This window comes from Aethalodelphis obliquidens, unplaced genomic scaffold, assembly GCF_003676395.1.
Source record: "Aethalodelphis obliquidens isolate GAN/ISIS:26980383/991018 unplaced genomic scaffold, ASM367639v1 scaffold16, whole genome shotgun sequence".
Classification (NCBI taxonomy): Eukaryota; Metazoa; Chordata; class Mammalia; order Artiodactyla; family Delphinidae; genus Aethalodelphis; species Aethalodelphis obliquidens.
Window position 1 is genome coordinate 11785668 of NW_020837960.1, and position 11320 is coordinate 11796987.

At 46.2% G+C, this 11320-nt stretch overlaps 1 protein-coding gene across 8 annotated transcripts in view; it reads right to left on the reverse strand.

The window, feature by feature from the left end:
* ENOX1 (ecto-NOX disulfide-thiol exchanger 1) overlaps positions 1 to 9862 on the reverse strand; it is a 611692-nt gene extending 601830 nt beyond the window's left edge. For 5 of the 8 annotated variants that reach the window (XM_027116185.1, XM_027116192.1, XM_027116188.1 and 2 more), the window contains exon 1: positions 8484 to 9861. The gene's annotated coding sequence lies outside the window, so the exon portion shown is untranslated. Of the gene's footprint in view, positions 1 to 8483 lie in introns of all 8 variants that reach the window. The other 3 variants (XM_027116194.1, XM_027116191.1, XM_027116190.1) reach the window with 1 other exon arrangement.
* Positions 9863 to 11320: the final 1458 nt, after the last annotated feature.

Consider the following 11320-nt stretch of genomic DNA (forward strand, 5'->3'; position numbering starts at 1 on the left):
CTTAGGCTTCGTGCATGGGACAATTAGGAGACTGCCTGATCTTATTTCAGATCAGCGAACAAGCCTTAACCTGCTCATTTCATGATTAAGAATTCATTTCAAAACCGCTCTCTTCCTGGATGCATGCTTCCCTTCTCCCACCCTCCACACCCTTTGATCTTTGGGAGCTGGTGGCCTAAGAACCGGCAGGAGAAACTGCAGAAAAAAGCCTGGCACTTTGACAGACCAAGAGGAAAGAGCCAGCCCACTCCCAGCTACCACTCATTCACTTAGCTAAAATATAGGCTACGGGAGAAGCAGGGAAAACAATAGATAGAAGTGCCTGCTAGGTCTTCCAGAAACTGATGCTGGATGAAAATCCCTTCTTAGCCAAGAGTATGACGGGAAAAAAATCACTATTCATCGCAAAATGGACATGCGCTACAGACGTCTCTCCAACTCTCCTCTACCACTCCACGAATCCCGCCAGTAAAATATAACTTTCTTCCCTTAATGATCTGGTGGTAAATTATTTATATGCTTCAGTTTATCTTTCTGCCTTCTTTTATTTATGCCCAGAACTGTACTACTTAACTCTAGAGAGCCTGACCACGATTACAGGCAAGGCAGAGGCGTCTCAGCCCTTTAGGGCGTATCGAGCTGGAGGGACAGCAGGCCGAGCCGCGGGTGGAGGACTGATGTCTCCGTCTTGGGATGAGCTAAGTGAGCACACATCTCAGGCCTCTTGGTCCTGCTGACTTTTCCAGCCAGCTTCCCACCCAAATCATTCTTGCATCCTTTCCCCATCTCCAGCCTCCCAGTCACAATCTTCTCGGTTTGTCTAGGCACCGCCACCTCCTAGCTGGTCTCCATGCCCCCAACTCTTCCTCTATCAATCCATTCCCCACACACCTGCCGGCAAGGTCGTTCTCAGCTGCAGATCAAGAGTAACGATGCCCTCACCTTAATTCTTCAGTAGCTCTCTATCACCTGAGGCCGGAGTGCCCAAATTTGCCTAATGAAGAAAACCAGTGGGGGCATTATTTTAAAAATAAATGAAGCAGATTCTTCAGTATCTTACGTTGGGTTTCTCCAGAAACAGACCTTGAGACAGAATTTATTTACTTTTTTCCTTTTTTTTTTCTTTTGGCCATACTGCGTGGCATGCGGAACTTCCCTAACCAGGGATGGAACCCGGGTCCCCTGCAGTGGAAGCGTGGAGTCTTAACTACTGGACCACCAGGGAAGTCCATGAAAGAATTTCAATGCAAGCTATTCATCTGGGAAGGGATCCTAGGAAGGACTAGTACGGGAAAGGAAGGCAGCCAAGAAAGCCCAGATTATCTAGCAGACAGCCACCATGGGCAACATCATCAGTCTCACTAGGGGATCCTGGGACACAGCATAGGACACACATCAGTCTCTGCAGCTGATGGGCCAAGATGCTAGGGTACTGCCACCCAGCTCTCTTCAATCATTGGATGAGGTCCACTCCTGGGGCCATCTAACTTTGCTGCCCTACAGCTGCCCCACATGTGACAGAGAAAGCCCTCAGGTGGAGAACAGTAGGTGCTTGCAGAAGAATTCTGCAGATGTGCGTGGGAGCAGTGAGCATCCGGGCATATGAATGTGTCTACTCGACTTGGCGTGTCCCTGAAGAGTCTGATTCGGGGGGCCGAGGTTGGGACCCAGGAATCAGTACTGTGGCAAGAACGGGAAGATTGTGGAACACTGACCCATATCATAAAATTCCAAATCTTTGATGGGTCTTTCTAGTTCTTCCATGGTCCGCCCCCTGCCCTGTTCTCCAAACCTCCTCCCCCTTCCCTCCCCGCAGCACAGTCACTTGTAAACCACACTGAATTTGTGCACTTCCTGCAAGTCTTCCCTGCAGGCAGCCTATTCTCTGCTCCAAGCAGGAACTGTGCCTTAATAATCTCTATGATCTCCAAAGCCAGATACTATGCCAGTCATATAGTAAATGCTCCATAAATGTTTGTTAAAGAAATCAGCCTAAAAGGAACTAGTATGGTATTGCTTACATAGGTTCTGTGGACATAACTATCTTCCCTATCTCTCAAAATAGTAGTAAAATGAAACAAGTATCTATTGAGCACCTAATATATGAAAGACACTCAGGAATCCCTCCAGAAAAGCTCTATAACCTTTGATCAGCATACACCTTAACAGACACTTGCTGCTACAAAACTGTGAATTAAACCCTACAAGCGAGACAAACAACGGAGGTAGTGGTGGAAAGGTGAAGGATGCTTTACGGGGAACTGGAAGCCTGTCAGGCTTTACCCTACCTGGTGATTCTGCCAGGGCTGTCCCCAGAGACACGGTCGCCCTTCACATACTTCACAAAGATGGAGCAGGATGAAGAAGAAAGTCTTATTTCAATGCCACTGATCTCTCAGGATTAAGACTTCTTCCAATCACCAGAAATTTGGTACCTGGGACCTCGATGGTAACTCTGGGCTCTATCCCTTAAATGCACAACAGCTTCTGTGGTTTTCAAGCTACTCAAGGTGCTCTCTTACAAACCAAAGCAGAGGTCTGGACAGTCGGAGTCACTGAAGACCTCATCGGCGGCTTTTCTCCCCGTCTGGGTTGTTAACCACAGCGCCCTGGCCACACTCCAGTCTGGATAATTACACTGGGGGAACAGATTTCACCCTCCAGCTCCAGCTAAATAAAGTATTCCTTCGGCCCAGCTGCCGTTACCTTTGTTATGCTGCTGTGGGCTATTAAAGTGCTCTTCTGTACTGAGGATGGCTGTATTTGTGCAAAATCAATACCCTTGATATAATTTTCTACACCAACAAGAAGTATATTCCAAAATATCACTGGCTAAGTTAGTTGTTTTGACATGTTTTTATACACGGCCAGAAACAATTAGAAAAGTACAATCATTTCTCCTCCATTTCCCCAACTTCTGCTATTCATGCAGATACAGACTGAAATATTTGCAGCATCACATAAAGGAGGCGGCAGGTGCATACTCCACAAAATACACACTAAGTGTCTACCACGTGGCAGGCTCTGTTGCGGGTACTGTTGTAAGGGTCATGGGTTATGTTCTCAGCATAAACTTGAAATTTTTCCAAAGGGAATAATTCAATTTAATTCTTCCTCTGCTGCTACGTTTCTGAGAATCTGAATATACCAGCTTTACTTAAAATCTATCATATACAAGTCTCCCAATCAAATACTATTTCCATCTACTCTTTAAAAAAAAAAGAATCTACAGGACCTTAAACTCAATGTGTATGTGGGTGGGTGTGGAAGTATATGTGTGTCTAAGAGTGAGAAAATATGCTTTCTTGGCCAGCCTGAAGGGCAGCAAATGGGATGCTGCTTGGATAAATATTTATTTGTTTGCTTGTTTAGTAATCATCCTATTTGTGTGGGTGAGAGTTTACAGGTTATAATAGCAGAAGCTGACATAAGGGAATGGAAAACGCAAATATCTCTTGTTTAAACCTCTTTACTGTATGAAAAAAATACAAATCAGGCCCTTTGGTGCTCTATCGTTAGGATGAAAACCATGAAAAGGAAAAGAATGCAAACACGTACGCATACATATTCTCTTGAACATGAAGAGAGGAGAGGAAAGTTCATTAAATTTCAAGATTCCAGTGGAATAAATTAAATGTATGACCTACAGGATATTTAACATCATGCCACGCAAAGAGAAATGGTTCTGAATTTTTAAAAATAATAATAACCTTAAAATTCAGATTAATCCTAGGGGATCCAAAGCAAGCACTTGTCCTGAACAAACTACAACCAGACTGTGAAAAACGATTTTAAAAATCAGTGACGTTCACTTGAAATCTGCGAAATTATTATTCTGCTTGGAAATCCTTCGAGCTAGAACAAGTTAATAGCAGACTTCTAAAACTAGGTTAAACATGCTGTAAATCAATTTATTTCCCCTACAAATCTGCTACAGTGCATGCTTTTCTGGTGAAAATGGCTCTGCAATGGTACTTAATACTGTCACTACACTGTTTCTCCAACCAGTCCAATCCAAGTTCCTCTTCCAGTTAAGGTGTATTAAAGTTCAGTGACTACCTTTGTCATACATAATAAATAACAGAATACAGATTCTTTAAAATAGCATAAGGAACCTCAAAATGTATCACACATGCAATACATTGCCTAAGTTTAGAAAAAAGCCTTAATAATGCACATGTGATCCAAGTTCGCCATCCAGTACTCCATTATCATTTCAGAGTTCAGAGGCAATCTGCACTATTGCCATCTCTCACAGATAGATGAGTTGTCCTCCACAAGCAGGCTTCAGGTAACACCTTTGGCAAGACAGCTTTGATAAAAGACTGAAACGAAGATTATGCAGCTACACAGTCTGTCCCATGTACTCTATTTTTTTTTAATTTTTATTTTATATTGGTGCATAGGTGATTAACGATGTTGTGTTACTTTCAGGTGAATCACAGCAAAGTGATTCCGTTACACATATACATGTATCTATTCTTTTTCAAATTCTTTGCTTATTTAGGTTATTACAAAATATTGAGCAGCGTTCCCTGTGCTATACAGTAGGTCCTTGTTGGTTATCTGCTTTAAATATAGCAGTGTGTACATGTCAATCCCAAACTCCCAATCTATCCACCCTGCCACCCTTCACCCCTGGTAACCATAAATTCGTTCTCTGTGAGTCTGTTTCTGTTTTGTAAATAAGTTCATTTGTATCTTTTTTTTTTTTTTTTGAGCCCGGATCACTAGATCAACAGTACATCTAAACAGTACGTCTATCACGTTACAGACAGACCACAAGACGTGATTAATTAGCTGTAATGGTTAAACTCTTGCAGGTATACAAGCTGACCAACACAATCCTCAATCTCATCCCTATTTAAAATTCATTTAGAGAATAACAGATCATTAAAGGTTGTCCAAAGATGTAAACAATTACCAAAGCAAGGGACTGCGCTTCCCCAGTTTGAGGAAAGAGGTGGAAAGTCACAGGACTTTCCGCGACTGAGGGCTGAATACACAATACATCTAAAACCATAATGTAGCCTGGTGTCAACACTGAATTTTGACTCCCAAATATTACTGTATTTTCTAAGTATCTTTATTAGGATAAAAATCTTGGTTACAAATTCTGTGTAAAGAACAAAGAAAGAATAATTTGAGGGAGGAAACAGGAGAAAATTTTTCAAGTGTGACCCAAGGCAAGACATCCTGGAGATGACTCTGTAACCAGGCTCAAATCACAACACCTAACTGTGCCTCAGTGTCCCTTAAAACTAAAGGGTTAGGCCAAAGCATCAGTCTCTAACTCCCTCCTGGCAGTAAAATCCAGTCACCTATTTAGGTATCACAGAGAACTCAAGTTTTTGTAAAATCCTAAGAGCATCTAACGGCAGCAGAAAATGTGCTTACGGTGCTTAATGACTATGAAGGGAAGAATGAGAAGGGTCTAAACAATCCTCCCAGTCTTGCATTTTTCAGTTTATACTGGGCTTAGGAGGGCAACTGAAATTAGATGCTTCATTTCATCCCACAATACCAATATAATTCTTATTATAATAAAAATTTTAACTGTACATTTTAAAAACATTTTGTTTTAAACAAATGTTTTTAAACAAACATTTTGTTTAAAAACAAAAGGAAACCACTTCACCTTCCTCAAATGAAAGTTAGTAGATCATCATTTGGAGGGTTGCGATGCTTGAGCTACAGTTATGAGTGTCAGGACGTGGAAGCAGCTGTCACTGCATTGTTTTTCATTCACAGTAGGTGGTTGCCAAGCAACAAAATACTATTGTCTGTTTCCATGATCTATTGGCCAATTTTACTGGTGATAATGCTTTCCACAGTTTAAAACAGGGCCACCATTTGGACAAGGAGAAATGAGAAAAAATTCTAAGGATGACAATAACATATATATAACTAAACACACTGAATGTACCCCCAAATTATGTGTATAAATATATAGCTGTGTGCTGATATACATACATACATTTTGCGTGTGTTTTTTTTTGTTCTATATATATTTTTGTTCTACCTACCTCCAACCCATCTCAATTTGATAGGCCAAAAACTAGAATCTAAATCCCTGAGGGCAAATCAAAGCATGACCTGGAGATATGAAAACACAGTAAGAATTAGTTTCTCAACAATAGCAATAATTACCAATTTGCCAGATGTATCAAATTCTGTCCTTTGAATACAAAGTTCTTCAGTCAGAAAAGTAATTCTACTTATATAAAAATAATAAATGGAAAGCCTTTACTATCTACTTTGGAATCATCAAACATATTTAATATGTCGTTTTACTTCAAATCATCTGCTACCACTGCGTACAAAGATAATAATTCAAGTGGGAATATTCTGCTTTTCTTTACACCCAAGAATCTTAACATATATTCACTTTTTAAATAATTGAACTGTGCTCCCTGGAATAGCCTCATGTGATTCCCCACTTTGTTTTGATATTGGTCCCTAGGGAATAACTGTCATGCTATGTTGCTCTTGCATATTTCACTAGCTTTCAAATAAAATAATGCACAGTGTACTCACTATAAAGTTGTCAACATTAGCTTGCATCAGTTGCTGTTTGTTTTCCACTGACAAGGCTTCTAAAGATAAGAATTACAATATCCTTAGATGTACAGACACAACATCAAAACAGCCTGAAGGAATTAAAGCTGGAAAGTGCTAGAGGCAATCATGCTTTGAAATGAAGAGAAATCAGTGTCACTTACGCACACACATATATTTCTGCAAAGACCCTAAATAATGCCAGAACAGTCTTTGGATTTTATGCAATGCTCGTCCGTCTCCCTTCACAATACCCCAAAGCACTTTAACTATTTAGTGCATCCCTCTAAAGGAGCCTTTGAAATTCACTTTTTGAAATTCATTACCACTTGCAAATCGATATATCGCAAGAAACTGGAATAAGCAAAATCCATTACGTGGATTGACATTATTACTATAAAATATATCAGAAGGGCAACGTTAGCAAGACAGAAACAAAGGGTGTTAAATAATGAACTGAATACTAGTCAAAATTACTTTTCCGGACAGAGCCATCTTCAGCAAAACGCTCCCGGGAGCGCCCATCCGGGTTTCTCCTTCACGTCTCACCCCACACATGACCCACTTCCTTCTCCCTCAGCTTCTCAAGGTTGCTCACCTGTGTCTGGCCCTCACCAAAAAACAATTTCCTTCTCACTTTCTCCACCCTCTTCATAACCATTAGGCACCCATTACTTTCTCCAAACTACCGGACTCAAATCTGCAGCCCAGTTTGCCACGAACCTCCCCATAAGCACTTGTTTCCCTCATCCTTCTAGATCTGCTTTAAAAATCGCCACCACCGAGCAAATACAATATTAATAAAAATAAGGTTACAAGCCAGTTTTTTCCTTTAATGTCACAGCAGCAAAATGTTGAGAAAAAAACAGAAAAGGAGAAAAGCAGGAGCGCATTTGGAGGAAGGCGGGTGAGAGCGTAGTTATACACAATAGGACGAGAGGATCCAACCGAGCCCCGCTTCCCCACCTGTCGACCCCAACTTCCCCCATGTGCGCGCCGCGGGATGACAACCACAACACTCCAAACCACCCCCCCCGGAAAGGAGGCGGGGTTACGCCTTCAGCCAATCAGGACCCGCAAGCCCCAGGTGTCCAACCTATGGGGTGGCCGTGGCAGTGCAGGGGGAGGACGTGGGGTGGTCGGGGAGGGGCGGCGTCCGTGGGAGGCGCGCACGTGTGGAGTCCGGAGAAGAGGGGAGGCGGCAGGCGTCCGGCTACCGAGGCGTAGGCTCTGCACCCTGGCAGCCGCCGAGTCCTGCTGCCCAATGCCTCTCTTGCCTCGGGCTGGACCGGGCCTCCCGCCGAGGAAAACCAGTCCACTGTGTCTGAGTTCCCCGAATAAGGGGACAGTCACAAATAACAACAATAGTACCTAGTTCAGACAAGGCGGGGAGGAAAGTTTCCGGCCCGCACCCAGAGGAGTCCGCCACGGCTGGGAGAAGGGATACAGGGCGGGAGGGTGACAACCGGGAAAGAAGAGAGCAGTGGGAGGGCTGCGCGAGCAGGACGCGAACCCGGGTGCGGTTCAGGGGGCGGCGGGCAGCGGGGTGCGCTGTCCAAGGTGCACGGGAGGTGGTAGGCGCGCGGCGGGCGCGGAGCCCGCAGCCAACACTAGCTGGCGGCGCGGGGGAGAGCTGAGAATAGCTGTCTGGGGCGCCAGGCGCCCCCAGGCTCGTAAAAGTCACCCGGCTGGAGCTGAGGTAGGGAGGGGAAGGGCGCGGGGGGCTGCGGTGAAGCCCCCACGCTCCCCTGCCCCCCTCCCTACCGGCCTCACCTCTAGCTCCATTCCCCTCCCCCCGAGCCCACTCCCCTCCGAGCCTCTGTCCTGGTGCCGCGGCGGCGGCAGCAGCGGCGGCGGCGGGACCGCGGAACCCTCGCTCCGAGCCTGGACGCCCCGGGGATGCTGCGGGCCCCGGAGCAGCTTACCTGGGGCTGCGGTACCGGTAGCGAAGGCAGCCAGCCGCGCGGACTCGGGCGCGGCGCGGCTCCTCCTCGCCTCGGCGTCCTCCTTCTCCGCTTCTCCCCGGACTCGGTCCAGGGCACGGAGCTCTGAGACCGCGCCGGGCTGCAGCTACCTTTCCCACCGCCGCCTCGGCCGCGCTACCGCAGACAGAGGACGCCCAGTGGCGGCTGGAAGCCTGTGTGAGTAGCGGCGCCGGAGAGAGTGGGATCTGCTGAGACGCGCTGGAGACTCCGCGGCTCAGGGCGCGCGGCCGTGCGCACGCGCGCCGGCGAGTGTGAGTGTGTGTGTGTGAGCGAGCGTGCGCGCGCGCGCCCACGAGAAGGGGGAGTCGCGAGGGGAGAGGGAGACAGGCCGAGAGACACTCGCAGGGACCGAGGCGAAATTCTTCGCCCTCGGAAATCCGTAAACCAGGGAAAAGAGGATCGAACGTGCGTGTGGCCCGGGGGAGCTGCCCGCGGGGCGGTGTCAGAGGAGGAGGGGAAGGCAGCGCGGCGCGCGCGGGCTCCAAATCCGAGCTGGGCTGGGCCGAGCGGAACGCGCAGCCACCGATGCAGCAGAGGCGGCGCCCGCAGCCCACTGTCGCGCTGCTCCCTCTAGGGAGGGGCCGGGCCGCTCGCTCCCGCCACCGCCGCTGTCCGGACTTCTCGGCTGGGCGCGTGGGGACGGGGATCGAGCCCCCACCGTGGCCACCGCAGCCTTGGAGGCGCTCGGCCCGCTGAGGGGCCGAGCGGGGAACCCGGCGCACGTGGCCGATTACCGGCTGGAGCCGGCGCGTGCAAGAGCTGCGGGCGTGGAGTGGGCGGTGGAACCCGGCGGAGCGCGGCCTGCCGCCTAGACTGGGTAGAGGAAGCCGGGCGGGGGAGCGAGGGTGAGGCCGGTCAAGGGTGCGGTCAGCAGGCACAGTCGAGGGTTGTGAGGGCTTCCACTCCGGGCGGAATGTTGCCTTTTTTCCTCCTCGGAGGCCACTTTTCCTCGAAGTTATCCACTTCCCAGGTAAAAGTGCCGGCTTCCTCTTTGTTCGGATTCAGCTAACTGTGCAGGCATCCGACTTCTTTGAAGTCCGGCTTCTCCAAGAACCGGCCAGCCTGGCGCCGCTCTTGGCCCTTTAAACCTCTACTCTCTCATTCAGCCAAGCTACGGTGTATACCATAGAAATAAAATTTTCAGGCACATTTACGTGCCCTTTCTCCTAAAAGACTTATTGTCCTAGCGGTATTCTTGTCCATGCTTGTTTTAAATTCTGAATGCACTTTTATTCCCTCAAGAATTTCTTAAAGGGTCATAAGGTCTGGTTGATACTTGAAATACCCTTCCTGGCAAGAATCCTCGGGCAGAGGTGGGGGCAGGGTTTGTGTTTCGTACACTTTTGCATGCCCTCCAGTACTGAGCCCAGCACCGTGTACTTTGTGTGTTCTCTATAAATGCTGAATGAATGACATTGTTTTCTAGCTTCACATGTCCTGAAGGCGAAGACTTGGATGCTGGGAAAGTCATTACCACCCCACCAGACTTGCTTGATTTTAACTTATACCATTTCCCTGTGTGTGACTATTTTCCCCTTTGTCGGCCAGAGCCCCAGTGCAAAGAATGACAGCAGAGAGTACTGACCCATTGTGCAGTCTCACCAAGGTGCTGGCAGAGATCACTCTGCAGGGAACCCGATGGGGCACCTGGGTGTGAGAAGGCTAAAGCGTGCTTCATTTCAGTCCTGGGGGAATCCAGTCTCTCAACATGAAAGTCACATTTCATTAGCAGTTTATAATGTCTTGTCTAGAGTAGAAGGGCAGGAAAAGAGGTTTAAGAGAAATTCACGTTTCTAATAGCTTGTCGGGTACAAGATTTTCTCTTGTAAAGAGCATTACTTAATGGCTACTTGCCAATACATGCAGGGTCACCCCAGACTACTAATTCTGCTGTAGCACCAAGCCCACATCCTTCAACCTTGGTATTTCTACAGTCATCCTCTTAGAAGCAAAAGTCCTCGATTTTACATTCCATGCTAAATTTCAGTCCCTTTGAACTCAGGCTCTTCTATGAGCTGCTTCTCTCTCCACTCATGATATCACAGCTTTGAAATAGAACTGAAATAAAGTGAAAATTAAAATGGATTTATTTGGGTGCTGCCGTCTGTTCTCTAGTGGGAGTTCCTTTAAATGATTCCTCTTCTGTCACTCAATTTACAATCTTCTTAGAAGCCACTTGTTGTGATATGGAATTCACGTGCTTTTTTGTTAGGTTGAAAGCTTAGATATTTTAAATTTTTACTTGAAAGGAAGCTCTAGAACTTGCAGAAGGAGCAGAAAAACTCTGACACCCAAAATGGGCTCTTGACAGCCAACCTTTAAAATGGCTATTAGAGTCTTCCAAAATAATTTTAAATAATTTTGTTTTGCTTAAAAAGTTGCCTTTATGGTTTCATTCAGCAGCTGCCCAAGTGCTTGCTTACTTGGTAGGATGGAAGAATGGAACAAAGCCATAACTTCTCTGATGAGCACCAAAGGGATTAGACTTGTGTTTGTAAAAACAAATACATTTACAAGAAGCCAACATTTAAAAATAAGAAGGTAGGCTTGGAGCAATCTTAATGTATGTTAATTTAAAAGATAAACCATAGAAAGAAAGACTAACAACATAAGAGAGAAAGTGTTTCTGACCCACTTAAAAGTTTAGAGGACTAGCTACGATTAAAATGCTATAAACCATAGCTCTTCATGCTAGCTAAACACTAAATAATAATAAAATGTTCTACCGAGAAATTCATTTTCATATGTTATTATCAGTTGAACTGAGAATTAACAGC